Below are 18,756 nucleotides of genomic sequence, written 5' to 3' on the forward strand. Positions count from 1 at the left end.
GAGGTGTCATTCAAACACAGGGAAACATCCCAAACAGCCCTTTCAGAAGGCAGAATATTTATAACTGTTTCAAAGCAGTTCTCTTTCTCCTCATCTCTGATACCCAGCTAATGTTTGCTGTGTCCTTAGTCAAGCAGACAATAGACACCTTGTTGTAAGAGGTCCATGTTACCAGTTATCCTGTGCTTCTTAACACTGTGGCATGTTTAGAAACATGGTGAGAAACATCCCCAAGTTAGCTCAGCACCTGCCCATCACATGATCACACAGACCTAGCTAATTATATTTTGGAGCTGAGATCAGCAACAGCTGGAAGTTCAACTTAGTTTACTTCATAGAGTCTTCTAATATCCTAGAAGGAGAATTGGATAAAAAGAGAGTATATGGTACATCATTAGTAGTTCTGCATGTAAGGATCCACCTGAATGAGGACTACCCTGGCTTTTATTTTTGGAGCTATGTGACCAGATACTAACTGAGGAAAGAGTTTTCAACCAAAAGAAGCCTTCTTGCAGCACTTCTTGCAGCAGCATTCCCTGGTCCCTGCCAGACAATCATTACATGCTTTTGTTAGATTTCTATATATGCTCTTTTCTGTAAATTTAAAGAGGACCTTCCCTTCCAGTAAATTATAGTTTTCTTTTGGCTTTCAGGCCAGTCTGCAGCTCATGTTTTCATGCAGTCTGAGTTGCTTGTGTTTGGCTTTTCTGAGACGCTGACTGTGGAGAAGGTTTAGCAGTTTAGTGGTTGAGTCACTGGTACAAAACCAAACCTAGAGATTTCTGGTCCAGAACCCCAAAACAACACACTATAGAGAAACAGCCCAGCTGGAGCCAAGTATACGTGCTATTGCATTACACACCCCCGGTGTTTATTTCCAAAGCAAGCCAAGTCCGACTGCCATCCCTCCTTAAACATGTACTTTTCATGCCCAGAAATTGTCCCTGGATCACGTCTCTGACGGGAGGAGGGTGTAAAGCAAGCCATGTGTGCAGGACCTGCAGTCAGCAGGTTTCTCCAGCATATCTTCCAAGAGGTGAAACGCAGGTGTGAAGGGCTTGACCACAGCTGCTGTGGGCCCTGAGATACTTGAGACAGCGGTGGGTTTTCAGCACCTCTGTCACAGGCAGAGTGGGAGCTTCAGACAGAGTTTATTAGAGAAAGTATATTATTAGAGAAGCCCCATTGCTTTTCTAAACTCCTTCTCAGAGAGGAGCCTACATGCACCTGGATCCAGTCTTAGCCCTAGACTTTTCAGTGGTTTATATTGACCTTTATACAGCTTTGTCCTGCAGGATTAAGGATGGCAAACCAAATATATTTATACAAATAAAAGGAATGATTTATTGAAATGGGTTACAGTAATGATAATGATAGAAAAAAAGGAGTTTTGTCAGAATTACTTACCACACAACATGGATGGATAGCTATAACTATTAGTATAGCGAACTTTTTTTCAAGGAATATTGAAGTAATTGTAATAAAACAATTGAAGTAATTATATTAAAGCTAGCAAAACAATTACTAAGTAGAGGTTGGTGTTACTCACTCATAGCAATGACCAGGGGCAAATCTCTTTTGCTCAGTCTCGAGGACTAACCTTGAGGGGTGTTCCCACTCCAGGGAGAAATCTCCACACACATTCAGAGAAGGGGTTTGTTAGGAGACCCTACTGTTAAAAAGTCTGGGCTTTTATAGTATAGAGTGATTGACTGTCAGTCATATGTAATTTTTTTAGATTATGTGTTGTCACCTTACTCAGCAAAATATGTTTTGTTGCTGACAAAGGTGTTAGCAACTCTCTAGTTTCTTCTGCTTCACACTCCTGACTCTCAGTTTTGTATCAGGGCCTGCACATCCTTGCTGCTCCCAGCCTCAGTCAGGGAGCCTCTGTCTTGCATGTCCTTGTGGTGGGGTCTGATAGTTTGCTCAAGCTGCTCTCAGCACTCTTCAACACTAAAACCAGCAGACCTTCCTCAATTGAGCTTATCAATGATCAGGTGACTCTCTTTGCTGAGGTCGTCACTGATAAACTTGTAAGACAAATTTTGAGCTGCTGTATTTCCTCTTAGACAGAGCGTGCTGCTACAGCCTGTGCTGTGCTTTTCCTCCCAGAGAGTACCCCCATCATCCCTCCTGGGGGACATCAGTGGTCACTGTAGAAGAAAACACCTTTACAGGGACTTTGCAACGTCACACAGCTGCCCTTCACTCCATGGTCCACAGGCCACAGCACTGCTCTAAATGGGGTCAGCACCCCCCGAATTCCATGGGAGCGTGTCCAAGTTTTGAACTGGACTGGTCCCAGGACTGTGAAGACTACCAAGGGGAGGAAAGTGGTGGCATAAACGGCCCAAAGAGGAGAATTTTCCTAAAGGCTGGGGAACTGGATATTAGTACCTGCAGTTGCATCCTGAAGCCTCTGCTAGCTTTTTACAGTTTCACAAAAACTATAAACTGTAAACGTCCCCACCTCCAGAAGAAGAGAGAGTTTAATTCTACTTCAGCAGGGCACAAGTCACAATGCAAGGCAGGTGAAAGTCCTTAATTTTCTAAAAACACTTCTGTGTCCTCTATGAGGGGAAACAGCATGAACATTAATAACCATTTCCCAAAACCCCACCGACACTGATTTGCACTGTTTGTGCAAGGGGTCGAAGCCCTCTAACCTACGGCTCCAGGGCAGCAGGTTACAGCACCTGGAAAACACAGCCCTGCCTTTCTCCTTGTGGCTTTGCTGACAACAGTCTGTTTTGACAGAGCAGGACTGGGTCAGGTGTGATGCTTTGCCCACATGCTCAGCTTTCTATCTCTACACAGGTCTTAAATTAAACCCAAAGTATAAGGAGGAGAAATCCTGACACTGCAAAAGTCAGTGGGGTTGCTGCGTCCTTGGGGCGCACAGGAAACCAAGGGAAGTTGTAACTGCTGGTCATCTTTTTAGAGGCTAATATTGGGATAATGTTAACTTCTCCCCTTTAATTTTTAGTTTTTGATTGTTCACCACTGCATGGTGTTTGTGGCTTATCAGAAACTATTTGCCAGCAGCTGCCTTACCAGAAATATTTGGCAGACAAACTTGTTGCATCACCCTCCAAAACTGCCTCTCGCCCCCTCTGAGCATCACTGCCCCATCAACTGCTACCATGCCATTTGCATTCATCTCTCATATTAATCAAAACTGGTCTGTGTTTAGCTAAGCTGACCTGCAATTTCCAGCACTTCGTAGCCAAGTGCCAGAGAAATACTGAAAACTTCTGGAGCAAATCCTCCCTCTCTTTGGAGGCAGCTAATAGAAGTGGTCTCTGACAATCTCTGTGCACTTGCATGGGAAAAGCACGTCCCTGTCAGCATCTAAAAATGATGACCCCAAGCCTCTGACAGGTGAGCCTACAGCATGCCAGGTCTGGGCTCTCAATCATGTGAATTTTCTTATGTCTGTTGTGTTAAGCAATACTATGAAACTACACAAAACATCCAACACAGAACTAAGAAAATTAGCCCCAGTCACTTCATGTGCATAAAAAGGCTACTGGGGCATGAGATAATCCTGGGCTGGTTTAGCTGGAAATCTGGAACTGCTTTCCCTGCTAAAATGAGCCTGGAGACAAAAAGGTGCTGAGGGGAGAATATAGGTCCCACACCACATTTATAAATCTACTGCCATGCAGATAATCTTCCCCAAAACAACTGGGCTTGACAAAAATGTTGCATCCATCCATTTTATCACAGCTACCTCATAACACATGTGAAATGAGCTAGGTTACAACTATTTGTATTGACAATAACATGCCAACCTAAACCATAATACTCTCAGCTTTTGCTCTCCTTTCTTAAGGCAGTTTGGGGTCTTGACTCCAACCCACTGATTCTTGGTGGGGCTTTGGGGGGCTTTTTCCTTATGTCATTTCACCTGGGGAAATGCTCTGTGGAGTGGCTCTTAACCTGTATTTCACACCACAGCTGTCTCATGGGTGTGCTTTTGGTTTTTTTTTTGTTTGTTTGTTTGGTTTGGTTTGGGGAGGGTTGTTGTTTGTTTGCTTTCTGTTTGGGTTTTTTTTTCTAGACTGTTGGCTGGACTTTCGCTTGAAAAGGAAAATTTTTTTTGCTATCTTGTGAAAACAGGATGGTTACTGAGAAGGTAATATATGCAATTTCTCAGCCTGGACACATGTTCTGTCTTGGTTGCCAGCCCCCACCTGTGTAGGTGACTCCTGCTCATATCAGCTTGACGTTTGGTTTAACAGGTTTGGCAAAGGCCCGTTGGCTGCTGATGGAGCAGGTGTAAAACAAGCAAACAACAATCAAAGCAGAGGTTTGAATTGAACTTGTGTGAGATTTGTTGGAAGAAGTAAAAGTACATCTTTCCAAATATGCAACCTATCAAATCCATAAAATGCAATAGAGGACTAAAGAATTCCTATCCTAAAATACCTATGAAAAAGTTCCTTTACAGAAGGAAGCAGTGCTTTTCAGATATGACAACTTGCAGCAAACTTTTATCTTTTAATCCAAATAGACCCGAAATGTCAGTGTAACAATGCAACTGTCTTTATTTTTGATTTCCTCTCCAAGCAGCAAGGAATTTGGCATTCTGATTGCAAATGCCCTTAAGTCAACCCTTAGTGTGCCACATCCAGTGGTGGTTGGGTAGGTAATGGCACCTGAAGTCCGTGACAGTTTCTTTTTCCCTGAGGTTTCCATCCCCAGGATCTGAAAACTCCACTGATGAAATTGAATTTTTCAAGGGGAAATGCAGGATGAGCCCTTGTGGAAGACTCACATGCAGGGTAGGATGTTTCAGCAGCGACAGCCCCTGAGCTGTGAAGTGCCACGGCCAGCTGGCAGATGGAGATGTTTGCAAGCACTGAAACCAGAGCTTGGGAAGTGTAGGTCTTGCTTAGGCCTGCAGGCAGTTAGAGAAACAACTTGTGTGCTGAGCAGGACGCTTTCTCCCAAAATCTGGACAGGTACATGCCGTCAGCACTGGCTGGCGATGTCCACTGTATCTCCCTGTCACTGATGGGGACACTTGCTGCCAGACCACGTCAGCAGCCGGGGTCTAGGAGCTGCTGCTGGCTCCTTGTTCTGCAGACAAGTCGGTTTTAGAGTGGGAAAGGTAAATGATGATGGTGATGATGATAGTGAGGGTAGTGATCATGGTGGTGATGCGCTCCCCAGCGGTTGCTTTATGTCTTTACCTCACAGGTAAAGACGTATTTTGCAGGCTAAATGTTGAACACAGCAGTTTACACAGCTATATTCTCAAAGAAAATATTTTTCTTTGGACGTGTGCACAATCTGCTGCTCTTTCAATCCTCAAAGTATTGAAATCAGGACATTTTCACCAAAACATTCAGCTGAGTCTTTCCTGAGAAACAGAAGCCCTCACACCCCAAGCACTGCCCCTTTCCTTTTACCATACAACACACACTGCCCCAAGAACGACAAAGCTTATGCCTTTAGCATTTTTCCCCCAAAATCAAAAACTACAGGGTGATGAAAAGAATGAGTGCTTCTGACTGATCAAACCAAGAAGTTTATTGCCACCTGTTAAAAGAAGTCTCTGTCTACCAGCAGAGTCCAACATAGATAAGCAGACAGACTTGACTCTATTTAAACAAATTAATAGTTTATTTATAGTTAAACTCAGGAAAAATGGAACTGTATACAACAAGAACTATGTACATGAAGAAAAAAGTCTTTCTGCCACCTACCCCCGAAAATCCATCTGACTGGGGGGGATACTTCTGTCCTGAGAAACAGAAATACTCAGAAATAAACGGGATGATAGTCTCTGGGAGGGAGTTCTGTTCTGCAGGTTGGGCAAGCCCTGGAATTCTCAAGGGCAACAGCGATGCACCGACTGCAGAAGAGATGGCCACACTGGGTTGACACAACCTGTCGGACACTTCGTATAATCTGGAAGAAAGGAAACCACAACATGTGTTGGGAGGAAAGGATTTGAGTTTGCTGCTCTACTGGCACCAGGAAAATAGGACTTGGAATATCTGGAATCAGTCCATGACTAGAATAAGGAACCCCCAGATCTGCCAGGGCCATCTTGGCAAGGGTTTCTCCTTCTACCTGCACCGCCAAGAAGTGACTTGTGGAACTTCACAGCAAGGTCTGTGCTTCAAGCCAGCTGCCCATAGCACCCCACATTAGTCAGCTGAGTTGCACAGCTCCCTCTCTGCCCCGTTACCCCTCCCACAAAGCTGAAAGGATGACAACGGGGATCCTTACCTGTGAAAAAAAATCCATGCAGATCGGGCACCTTACAGCTCGTTGCCATTCCCTAGAGAGAGCAGACCCAGAATTAATACCACTGGGCATCGAGGGTTACTCATCTATAAAATGTCACATAATTATCTGACTGCACTGAGGAGCCACGATGCATTTCTTTGGAAAAACCCTGTATGTCTTTAACTCTCTCAGTTTGCTGCATGTAATGAAGAGTTCAGATCTCCCTGTCCTAAAGGAGACAGTGTCTTGGTTTTCACTGGGAGAAAGATGAAGTCAGCCACCCTGCTCTAGGATTTGAAGTAAGAGCAGTCTCTAGCACTGGGAAGTCTATATATGGCAGCATTTATCTCCAACGGGTCATCAATAACAGCTTTGCAACCAAAGCATCAAGCTGTCCTCTGGAAAGTATTCATTCTAGAATGGAATGAGGTCTGACACTACAGAGTAACACTGCAGATGGCTCTGGCAAGCTCCAGCCTCAGGAAGAACCCTCTGGTCAATGTTCTGCAGCTCTGAGCTCTTCCAGCCTTACCTACTGAGAGCAGGAAGGCACGCTCTGTAACAGAGAAGCTTGAGACCGAAGGAAAAAATATTCTTTTTTTATTTTAAGTTCTCTCTTATGTTGCCTTTCAGTAATCCAAAAGGCTCAAAGCATACCAGCTTTATTAAGACTTGCACAGAATTGGCCTGGCTGCTGCCTGCCAGTCTTGTGATGCCAAACCATCCACACTACTGAAAATATTTCCATATCTAAGATCACTACTAGAGCCTAACATGAAAAGTAAATGCAACATCTTATGAGCAAGGGCCTGTGACTAATCACCCTTTCTTGCCATACCCCCAAACTCGTCTTTAAGGTTCTATGCAAAGTTGCCCATCTGCCTTGGGCTGCCTTTTTCTCCCCAAGTGCAAACATTATCCTTTCATCATCATGCATCACAGGATGCAATCCTCATTGGAAGAGGGAAACAAGTAAAGTGAAGGCTTCAAAGAAGCAAAAATCACTCTTTGGTAGGTCACGAGGCGTACGTACACTGAAATTGCAGGTTCCTCGTCCAATGATCTCCGTACTTCAGGCGCTACATCAGCCGGTGCATACTCTGTGTCAGCCACTGCATACTCTATGTCAATCACTTCAGACTCTGCATCAGTCACTTCAGACTCTGCATCAGTCACTTCAGACTCTGCATCAGTCACTTCAGACTCTGCATCAGTCACTTCAGATTCTACGTCAGTCACTTCAGATTCCACATCAGTCACTTCAGATTCCACATCAGTCACTTCAGACTCTACGTCAGTCACTTCAGATTCCACATCAGTCACATCATCTGCTGTTTCATATTCATCATAACTGCGCAGTACAGGGCTGTCCAACAGTTGCTGGCTTCTTGGTGTAAGATTTCTCCTTTGTTGTTCATACCCTGTAAGTTAATTTTGGTAAGTCAGATCTATCATTTACTCTCTCTTTTTCCCTGGAACTATCCTTCAAACGCGTTATTGTAAATAGTTTGTAATGGGTCCTATTTGAAATGGACACTATTCAGCTGGGTTACAAGCAATCTCACACAAAGTAGTTTCCTAAATATTAAGGCTGAACCCTTCCACACATTGAGACTATTCTGCTACAGAAACAAAACATTTGCTATAATCACCCTACAAACAGTTAAAACGTGACCTGAGAGATTCTCAGTGTCCACTGAGATACACTGCCTGTGAATAAATATGCCCTATAAAGGGAAGGTCTCTCACACTGTTCTTACTAATACGGTCTGCTGTGATCCTATGGTAAGGAATGGCAACAATTGCTGTGTGATAGGGGAGAGAGGACTGCAGTCAAGTTCCCAAGGAGCATGGTGACATAGCACATACACAAGAAAAAGGCTTGGCAAAACACAGAGTGCTTTGTTCCAAAAGTTTCAGAAGGGATGGAATAAATGCTTAAATCTAAAACTGTACATTCTGGAGCTGCTGTGCTTCCTTGTTGCTGTATGATGCTAAACTGTTGCCCTCTTTTTGTCTGTGTTCAATGAAACCTCCCCACTCAAAGGCACCTTCTATCAAACGAGTCTTATTGAGAACAGTCCTTGGAAATTATAAAAACACTTGAAGCAGTGTCTCCCTAGAAATTGCCATCATCTCCCTCCTCAGTTAAGGTAACTTGAAAATGGAGTTTTATCACCCAAGTTCAAAGGAGATCAATTTTTAGTGGCCTAGTCTGTAACATCTGAAGGATCAAGACCTGCTGTTCACTTTTTAATTCTCAGAAACCATATGCAACAATGATCTCTGCAACTCCAGTGTCCATGTAACAATAATCCAGCACTAATCAATTAAAATTACAGAAAATGTCACCAAATTAAAGTTCTTTCCTGCAAGAGCATTCAGCTACAACTTCTGTTGCAGGGATATTCCACTGTGTCTGATAGCAGCTAGCAGACACAGATGGGATCCATTCTCTAAGACATTGGCCAGAGGCTTTAGCACTGTCCTTTGCCTTCTGCTAAATGCAGTTTCAATCCCTGCTACTAGAGACTGTTGGAAAAGACAAATAAAAAATAATGATTACACTTAGGATAATTCCATTGGAAAAAGTCAACTCACCTTCAAGAAGCTTCACCAATGCATATGGGAAGGGAGAGAAAAGAAAATACAATTAGAATCTGGTGTGCATGCCTGGTGTTCCATACTAACACCAGCTCAGTGAAGAAGATACGAGAGAACAGGCAAAGAATGGCAGGCTCCAGACTTCTTATTTTGGTTAAGAACATTCAAAGGAATAGTCAGTTAGCTGTTGCCCTGAAAACAAGCAAGAGGGTGCTGCTCGTTCTGCTCCCACTGATGGAACAGGGTAAAATCAGAGGCAGCTTAATAACACCTGAACGCCCTTCTGCCACCTCCTCTGTTTCACATCTCTAACTGGATTTGACCCAGAGGTTTAACTTTCCCTCTTTCTCCCCCAAATGGGAAAATTCAGCAGTGATAGCCATAAACAATCCATGTGAGATGAACGGCTGCTGAAGAAAGGAAACCACAAGAGGGGTTTGGAGTAAAGAATTCAAGTTTGATGCTGCACTGGCACCAGGCTAATAGGACTTGGAGTATCTGCAATCAGTCAGTATCTGCCAGAATAATAAGGAACCCACAGATGTGCCATCTTGGCAAGGGTTCCTCCCTGTGTGTACACCCCTGAGAAGTGACTTGGAGGGACGTGCTAGTTGGAGCTGCAAAGCAAGGTCAGTGCTCAAGCCAGCTGCCCGTAGCATCCCACATCAGCCAGCTGAGCTGTGCAGATCCCCCTCTGTCCTCTTTGCCCTCCCATAAAGCTGAAAGGATAACAACATGTGGATCCTTACCTCTGAGGAGTCATCTATCCAAATTGGAGAGGTAACAGTAGCTGCTGGCCGTGTGCTAGAAGAAAAGAACCAGAAAGAACACACAGCCATTAATTTCACTGTGCATGGAGGGTTACCAACACATAAAGTGTCCGAAATTAAAACATCCCCTTCTCTGATCTAGCAACATCCCAGCCCAGCAACACAACCATTTCAAGAGCTTTTATGTACTTCAAGCATTTCAGTGTGTCTCAAGCCACAGTGTAAGATCCATTTGTTAATGACTTCACGAACAGAGAAGAAAGGTTTCTGCTGGATTTTGCAGCAGATTTTGTGGGCAACAACCTCTTTCAACCCTATGTCAGAAATCAGACTGTAGAAAGACACTTCATCTGTCACATACCCATCATTATCTCTTGGTTCCTCTTCATCATCACTTGTCAGTAGCACAACTGAATTATCTGCTGCACTGGAAACAAGTGGGTTTCCAGCTGGGTGCTGCTGGTTCTGCTCCCACTGCTGCAACGGGGTCGAAATGGAGGCAGCTTAGAACTACCTGTAGCCCCTCCTCCCTGCTCCCCTCTTTCAGTTCCCCAATTGGATTTAGGCTGGAGGTGTTTCTATCCCTCTTTCTGCCCTAACCAGGCAAATTCAAGGGTGATATCCGTAACTACTCGTATGACATGAACAGCTGCTGAAGAAAGGAAGCCACAAGAGGGGTTGCAGTAAAGAATTCAAGCCTGGCTGCTGTGTTGGTGCCAGGCAAATAGATCTTAGATGTCTGCATTCAGTCCATTACTGCTATAATATCGGGAACCCACAGATCTTCCAGTGCCATCTTGGCGAGGGATCCCCCTCTACAGGCACCCCTGAGAAGTGACTTGGAGGGATGTGCTACTTGGAGCTTCAAAGCAAGGGCTGTGCTTCAAGCCAGCTGCCTCTAGCATGCCATGTTAGCCAAATAAGTTATGCAGCTCCTGCCCTGCTCCATTCCCCCTCCCACAGAAAATGAAAAGGTGGCAACATGTGGATTCTTACCCCTAGGAAGCAATACTGCTCCAGCACATTTGTAAGGGTAGCACTGGGTCTTGTGGTAGAGAGAAGAGAGCAAGAAAAAAATTCAGCTGTTAATTGCACCATTCATCAGGGGTGAGTGATACATAAATTGTCAGAAATCAAAACATCCCTTCTTCTGATCTAGCTACAACCCAGCCCAGCAACACAATCATTCCAAGAACTTTTATGTACTGCAAGCATTTCAGTGTATCTCAAGCCACAGTGTAAGATCCATTCATTTATGACTTCATGAAGAGAGAAGAAAGATTTCTTCTGGGGTTTACTGGATTTTTTTGGGTTTTTTAGTTAGTTCTCTTCCAGACAGGCCACTACATCCCAGGTCTGGAGTTTTGCACAGAATCAAGCAGAACTCAAAGCCTTGGCAAAAACCTCTTTCCACCCTATGTCAGACATTGGACTTTTAGAAAGTTACTTGATCTGTCACATACCCATCATTATCTCTTGGTTCCTCTTCATCATCATTCACCAGTGGCACAACTGAATTGTCTGCTGCACTGGAAACAAGTGGGTGCTCCTGGTTCTGCTCCCACTGATGGAACGAGGTACAAACAAAGGCAGTTTAGGAACCATCTGAAGCCCTCCTCCCTGCTCCCCTCTTTCAGGTCCCTAATTGGATGTAGGCTGCAGCCAAATCTTTTCCTTTTTCTGCCCCAAAGAGGCAAATTCAGCAGTGATAGCCATAAACAATCCATGTGAGATGAACGGCTGCTGAAGAAAGGAAACCACAAGAGGGGTTTGGAGTAAAGAATTCAAGTTTGATGCTGCACTGGCACCAGGCTAATAGGACTTGGAGTATCTGCAATCAGTCAGTATCTGCTAGAATAATAAGGAACCCACAGATGTGCCATCTTGGCAAGGGTTCCTCCCTGTGTGTACACCCCTGAGAAGTGACTTGGAGGGACGTGCTAGTTGGAGCTGCAAAGCAAGGTCTGTGCTCAAGCCAGCTGCCCGTAGCATCCCACATCAGCCAGCTGAGCTGTGCAGATCCCCCTCTGTCCTCTTTGCCCTCCCATAAAGCTGAAAGGATAACAACATGTGGATCCTTACCTCTGAGGAGTCATCTCTCCAAATTGGAGAGGTAACAGTAGCTGCTGGCCGTGTGCTAGAAGAACCAGAAAGAACACACAGCCATTAATTTCACTGTGCATGGAGGGTTACCAACACATAAAGTGTCCGAAATTAAAACATCCCCTTCTCTGATCTAGCAACATCCCAGCCCAGCAACACAACCATTTCAAGACATTTTATGTACTTCAAGCATTTCACTGTGTCTCAAGCCACAGTGTAAGATCCATTTGTTAATGACTCCACGAACAGAGAAGAAAGGTTTCTGCTGGATTTTGCAGCAGATTTTGTGGGCAACAACCTTTTTCAACCCTATGTCAGAAATCAGACTGTAGAAAGACACTTCATCTGTCACATACCCATCATTATCTCTTGGTTCCTCTTCATCATCACTTGTCAGTAGCACAACTGAATTATCTGCTGCACTGGAAACAAGTGGGTTTCCAGCTGGGTGCTGCTGGTTCTGCTCCCACTGCTGCAACGGGGTCGAAATGGAGGCAGCTTAGAACTACCTGTAGCCCCTCCTCCCTGCTCCCCTCTTTCAGTTCCCCAATTGGATTTAGGCTGGAGGTGTTTCTATCCCTCTTTCTGCCCTAACCAGGCAAATTCAAGGGTGATATCTGTAACTACTCGTATGACATGAACAGCTGCTGAAGAAAGGAAGCCACAAGAGGGGTTGCAGTAAAGAATTCAAGCCTGGCTGCTGTGTTGGTGCCAGGCAAATAGATCTTAGATGTCAGCATTCAGTCCATTACTGCTATAATTATCGGGAACCCACAGATCTTCCAGTGCCATCTTGGCGAGGGATCCCCATCTACAGGCACCCCTGAGAAGTGACTTGGAGGGATGTGCTACTTGGAGCTGCAAAGCAAGGGCTGTGCTCAAGCCAGCTGCCTGTAGCATCCCACATCAGCCAGCTGAGCTGTGCAGATCCCCCTCTGTCCTCTTTGCCTTCCCATAAAGCTGAAAGGATAACAACATGTGGATCCTTACCTCTGAGGAGTCATCTATCCAAATTGGAGAGGTAACAATACCTACTGGCCGTGTGCTAGAGAGAAGAGAACTTGAAGGAAAATGCAGCCATTAATTTCATTGTGCATGGAGGGTTACCAACACATAAAGTGTCAGAAATCAAAGCATCCTTTATTCTGATCTAGCAACATCCCAGCCCAGCAACACAATCATTTGAAGGGCTTTTATGTACTTCAAACATTTCACTGTGTCTCAAGCCACAGTGTAAGATCCATTCCTTAATTCCTTAATGAGATAAAAAAGGTTTCTGCTGGATTTTACTGGTTTTTTGGATGGGCTTTCAAAAACAGACAGGCCATTATATTCCAGGTCTGAATTTTTCACACAGAATCAAGCAGAACTCAAAGCCTTGGCAAAAACCTATTTCTACCCTGTGTCAGAAATTAGACTTTAGAGAGTTACTTTATCTGTCACATACCCATCATTATCTCTTGGTTCCTCTTCATCATCACTGGTCAGTAGCACAACTGAATTATCTGCTGCACTGGAAACAACTGGGTTTCCAGCTGGGTGCTGCTGGTTCTGCTCGCACTGCTGCAACGGGGTCGAAAGGGAGGCAGCTTAGGAACCACATGTAGCCCCTCCTCCCTGCTCCCCTCTTTCAGTTCCCTAATTGGATTTAGGCTGGAGGTGTTTCTTTCCCTCTTTCTGCCCTAAACAGGCAAATTCAGCAGTGATAGCCATGAACACTTCCTATTAGATGAACACCTCAGTGTCCAGGAGTACCTTAAATGGATGTTGCAGGTAAACACTTAATATTTGAGGAGTCAAAGTCTTCCTGTCCTCTCCTTTTCTTTTTCTTTAAATCCCTGGCCTGTATGATGAGGATCTCTGGAATAACTTCCCTTTTAAATTGCATCTCCTTCTGTTACATTACCAATGACTGCTAAATGTTGTGCCCAAGTTCTGGAGCAACAGGCTCTTTTCAACTACTTTTTCACTACAAGGGATACTTGGAAGTGTTAATGTGTTCAGAGGTGCATTTGACTGGTAACTCTGTCTAAAGTGGTCAATCAGAGCTGTGTTTCAACCCTGGAGGTCAGGCTACCTAGTTAGATGCCAGAAGATAGGCCCAGGAGCACAGGAGAAAACTAATTTGACTGCAAGATGGACAGAAGTGTGCCATTCATTACTTACCACAGCAGAATCATCACCAGTTAGATCAATGACTTCAGGCTCAGCAGATTCGTCGGTGAGATCTATGATTTCGTCAACAGCTGAAAAAGAGAAATGGGCTGTCACTGTGGAACAGGCTGAGGTAGATTCGATTGTGCCTTGGGTCTCTTCTCTTCAGGAATGTGGCCAAAATGTCACTCAAGCTTTGCCCTCAACAGTCCACAGAGACCATTACCAGCCCTGTTTTTTCACAGGTGGCAGTGCAAGAGGAACAGCAGCTGAACTTCTCACACAATTCTGTTGGATAACAATATCTTGTGGGAGGTACACGCCAACAGATGATTCATCTAACATAGGGTAATGTTTATCAGACAGAAAAAAAACCCAAAACAAAACCCAAAGCAGAACCAGAATCGTAGAGGGTATCCTAATTTTACAGTACCATGCTGTACATGTTCCCCTGAGGGATGGGGCACAGCTAGCTTTTCCTTATCTTCTTCCAGCTTCAGAGATCTCATACTTAGTTTGCCACCCTCTGTAGTGGCAGCTGTGGCACCTGCCAGCTCATCAGAGTTCATTCAGATGTCTGAGCAGCACTTGAGGACCTTTGATACACAGCTCATCTCCCTCATTTTAGTGGAAATTCTCTCTCATTCTCTTTCAAATGAGAGCATGGAATCTCTCTCATTTTAGTGGAAAATGGATCACAGCTCAGTAACAAACCCAAATGGTTGTGAGAAGGCTTGTTGTTTAGGGATGCCATACTAGGCACTTCCTAAAATCCCATGTTTCCCTTCCTCCCCAGTAAAGGGCCTAGAAACTGGCAAAAGCATATGTTCAGCTGTATGTCAAACCTCTAGAAGCAGTTTCTGTTCTTACCAAGATCAAAAGAAAGCACACGACTTTCTTCGAGGTCTATTGGCTCTGCTGCTGAAGCCTCACCTGCACTAGAAGCCAGCAGCCTGCTTCGTTTCGGAGCTTGTCTGGAATTAACGGCTCCTCCACGGCGCTTTCGCCGATTCTAAGAGAGAACAAAGCCTTAGCATTTGGTGTGGGAGTAATATTAACGGGGCCCTCATTTTTGCAACACCAGTGAAAGTATAGGAGGATACAGAAAACAACTCCACAACGTCTGGAATACACATTGAATGGTGCTCTGGGTCATTCCTGCCTGAGCCCATTGCATCAGAGAAAGGAAACCACAATAGGGGTTTGGAGTAAAGAATTCAACTTTGATGCTGCACTGGCACCAGGCTAATAGGACTTGGAGTATCTGCAATCAGTCAGTATCTACCAGAATAATAAGGAACCCACAGATGTGCCATCTTGGCAAGGGTTCCTCCCTGTGTGTACACCCCTGAGAAGTGACTTGGAGGGACCTGCTAGTTGGAACTGCAAAGCAAGGTCTGTGCTCAAGCCAGCTGCCCGTAGCATCCCACATCAGCCAGCTGAGCTGTGCAGATCCCCCTCTGTCCTCTTTGCCCTCCCATAAAGCTGAAAGGATAACAACATGTGGATCCTTACCTCTGAGGAGTCATCTATCCAAATTGGAGAGGTAACAGTAGCTGCTGGCCGTGTGCTAGAGAGAATAGAACTTGAAAGAAAATGCAGCCATTAATTTCACTGTGCATGGAGGGTTACCAACACATGAAGTGTCAGAAATTAAAACATCCTTTAGTCGGACCTAGCAACATCCCAGCCCAGCAACACAATCATTTGAAAGGCTTTTATGTACTTCAAGCATTTCAGTGTGTCTCAAGCCACAGTGTAAGATCCATTCCTTAATTCCTTAATGAGATAAAAAAGCTTTCTTCTGGATTTTACTGGATTTTTGGATGGGATTTCAAAAACAGACAGGCCACTTTATTCCAGGTCTGAATTTTTCACACAGAATCAAGCAGAACTCAAAGCCTTGGCAAAGACCTATTTCTACCCTGTGTCAGAAATTAGACTGTAGAAAGACACTTCATCTGTCACATACCCATCATTATCTCTTGGTTCCTCTTCATCATCACTGGTCAGTAGCACAACTGAATTATCTGCTGCACTGGAAACAACTGGGTTTCCAGTTGGGTGCTGCTGGTTCTGCTCGCACTGCTGCAACGGGGTCGAAATGGAGGCAGCTTAGGAACCACATGTAGCCCCTCCTCCCTGCTCCCCTCTTTCAGTTCCCTAATTGGATTTAGGCTGGAGGTGTTTCTTTCCCTCTTTCTGCCCTAAACAGGCAAATTCAGCAGTGATAGCCATGAACACTTCCTATTAGATGAACACCTCAGTGTCCAGGAGCACCTTATATGGATGTTGCAGGTAAACACTTAATATTTGAGGAGTCAAAGTCTTCCTGTCCTCTCCTTTTCTTTTTCTTTAAATCCCTGGCCTGTATGATGAGGATCTCTGGAATAACTTCCCTTTTAAATTGCATCTCCTTCTGTTACATTACCAATGACTGGTAAATGTTGTGCCCAAGTTCTGGAGCAACAGGCTCTTTTCAACTACTTTTTCACTACAAGGGATACTTGGAAGTGTTAATGTGTTCAGAGGTGCATTTGACTGGTAACTCTGTCTAAAGTGGTCAATCAGAGCTGTGTTTCAACCCTGGAGGTCAGGCTACCTAGTTAGATGCCAGAAGATAGGCCCAGGAGCACAGGAGAAAACTAATTTGACTGCAAGATGGACAGAAGTGTGCCATTCATTACTTACCACAGCAGAATCATCACCAGTTAGATCAATGACTTCAGGCTCAGCAGATTCGTCGGTGAGATCTATGATTTCGTCAACAGCTGAAAAAGAGAAATGGGCTGTCACTGTGGAACAGGCTGAGGTAGATTCGATTGTGCCTTGGGTCTCTTCTCTTCAGGAATGTGGCCAAAATGTCACTCAAGCTTTGCCCTCAACAGTCCACAGAGACCATTACCAGCCCTGTTTTTTCACAGGTGGCAGTGCAAGAGGAACAGCAGCTGAACTTCTCACACAATTCTGTTGGATAACAATATCTTGTGGGAGGTACACACCAACAGATGATTCATCTAACATAGGGTAATGTTTATCAGACAGAAAAAAAACCCAAAACAAAACCCAAAGCAGAACCAGAATCGTAGAGGGTATCCTAATTTTACAGTACCATGCTGTACATGTTCCCCTGAGGGATGGGGCACAGCTAGCTTTTCCTTATCTTCTTCCAGCTTCAGAGATCTCATACTTAGTTTGCCACCCTCTGTAGTGGCAGCTGTGGCACCTGCCAGCTCATCAGAGTTCATTCAGATGTCTGAGCAGCCCTGGAGGACCTTTGATACACAGCTCATCTCCCTCATTTTAGTGGAAATTCTCTCTCATTCTCTTTCAAATGAGAGCATGGAATCTCTCTCATTTTAGTGGAAAATGGATCACAGCTCAGTAACAAACCCAAATGGTTGTGAGAAGGCTTGTTGTTTAGGGATGCCATACTAGGCACTTCCTAAAATCCCATGTTTCCCTTCCTCCCCAGTAAAGGGCCTAGAAACTGGCAAAAGCATATGTTCAGCTGTATGTCAAACCTCTAGAAGCAGTTTCTGTTCTTACCAAGATCAAAAGAAAGCACACGACTTTCTTCGAGGTCTATTGGCTCTGCTGCTGAAGCCTCACCTGCACTAGAAGCCAGCAGCCTGCTTCGTTTCGGAGCTTGTCTGGAATTAATGGCTCCTCCAGGGCACTTTCGCCGATTCTAAGAGAGAACAAAGCCTTAGCATTTGGTGTGGGAGTAATATTAACGGGGCCCTCATTTTTGCAACACCAGTAAAAGTACACGAGGATACAGAAAACAACTCCACAACGACTGGAATACACATTGAATGGTGCTCTGGGTCATTCCTGCCTGAGCCCATTGCATCAGAGAAAGGAAACCACAATAGGGGTTTGGAGTAAAGAATTCAACTTTGATGCTGCACTGGCACCAGGCTAATAGGACTTGGAGTATCTGCAATCAGTCAGTATCTACCAGAATAATAAGGAACCCACAGATGTGCCATCTTGGCAAGGGTTCCTCCCTGTGTGTACACCCCTGAGAAGTGACTTGGAGGGACCTGCTAGTTGGAACTGCAAAGCAAGGTCTGTGCTCAAGCCAGCTGCCCGTAGCATCCCACATCAGCCAGCTGAGCTGTGCAGATCCCCCTCTGTCCTCTTTGCCCTCCCATAAAGCTGAAAGGATAACAACATGTGGATCCTTACCTCTGAGGAGTCATCTATCCAAATTGGAGAGGTAACAGTAGCTGCTGGCCGTGTGCTAGAGAGAATAGAACTTGAAAGAAAATGCAGCCATTAATTTCACTGTGCATGGAGGGTTACCAACACATGAAGTGTCAGAAATTAAAACATCCTTTAGTCGGACCTAGCAACATCCCAGCCCAGCAACACAATCATTTGAAAGGCTTTTATGTACTTCAAGCATTTCAGTGTGTCTCAAGCCACAGTGTAAGATCCATTCCTTAATTCCTTAATGAGATAAAAAAGCTTTCTTCTGGATTTTACTGGATTTTTGGATGGGATTTCAAAAACAGACAGGCCACTTTATTCCAGGTCTGAATTTTTCACACAGAATCAAGCAGAACTCAAAGCCTTGGCAAAGACCTATTTCTACCCTGTGTCAGAAATTAGACTGTAGAAAGACACTTCATCTGTCACATACCCATCATTATCTCTTGGTTCCTCTTCATCATCACTGGTCAGTAGCACAACTGAATTATCTGCTGCACTGGAAACAACTGGGTTTCCAGTTGGGTGCTGCTGGTTCTGCTCGCACTGCTGCAACGGGGTCGAAATGGAGGCAGCTTAGGAACCACATGTAACCCCTCCTCCCTGCTCCCCTCTTTCAGTTCCCTAATTGGATTTAGGCTGGAGGTGTTTCTTTCCCTCT

At 44.7% G+C, this 18,756-nt stretch overlaps 1 long non-coding RNA gene across 1 annotated transcript in view; it reads left to right on the forward strand.

Annotated features, from left to right (window-relative positions):
• Nucleotides 1-18,756, forward strand: part of LOC135412873 (uncharacterized) — a 636,102-nt gene that overhangs the window by 158,956 nt on the left and 458,390 nt on the right. The window lies entirely within an intron of this gene.

The sequence above is a fragment of the Pseudopipra pipra genome, chromosome 4 (genome assembly GCF_036250125.1).
Source record: "Pseudopipra pipra isolate bDixPip1 chromosome 4, bDixPip1.hap1, whole genome shotgun sequence".
NCBI classification, from domain to species: Eukaryota; Metazoa; Chordata; class Aves; order Passeriformes; family Pipridae; genus Pseudopipra; species Pseudopipra pipra.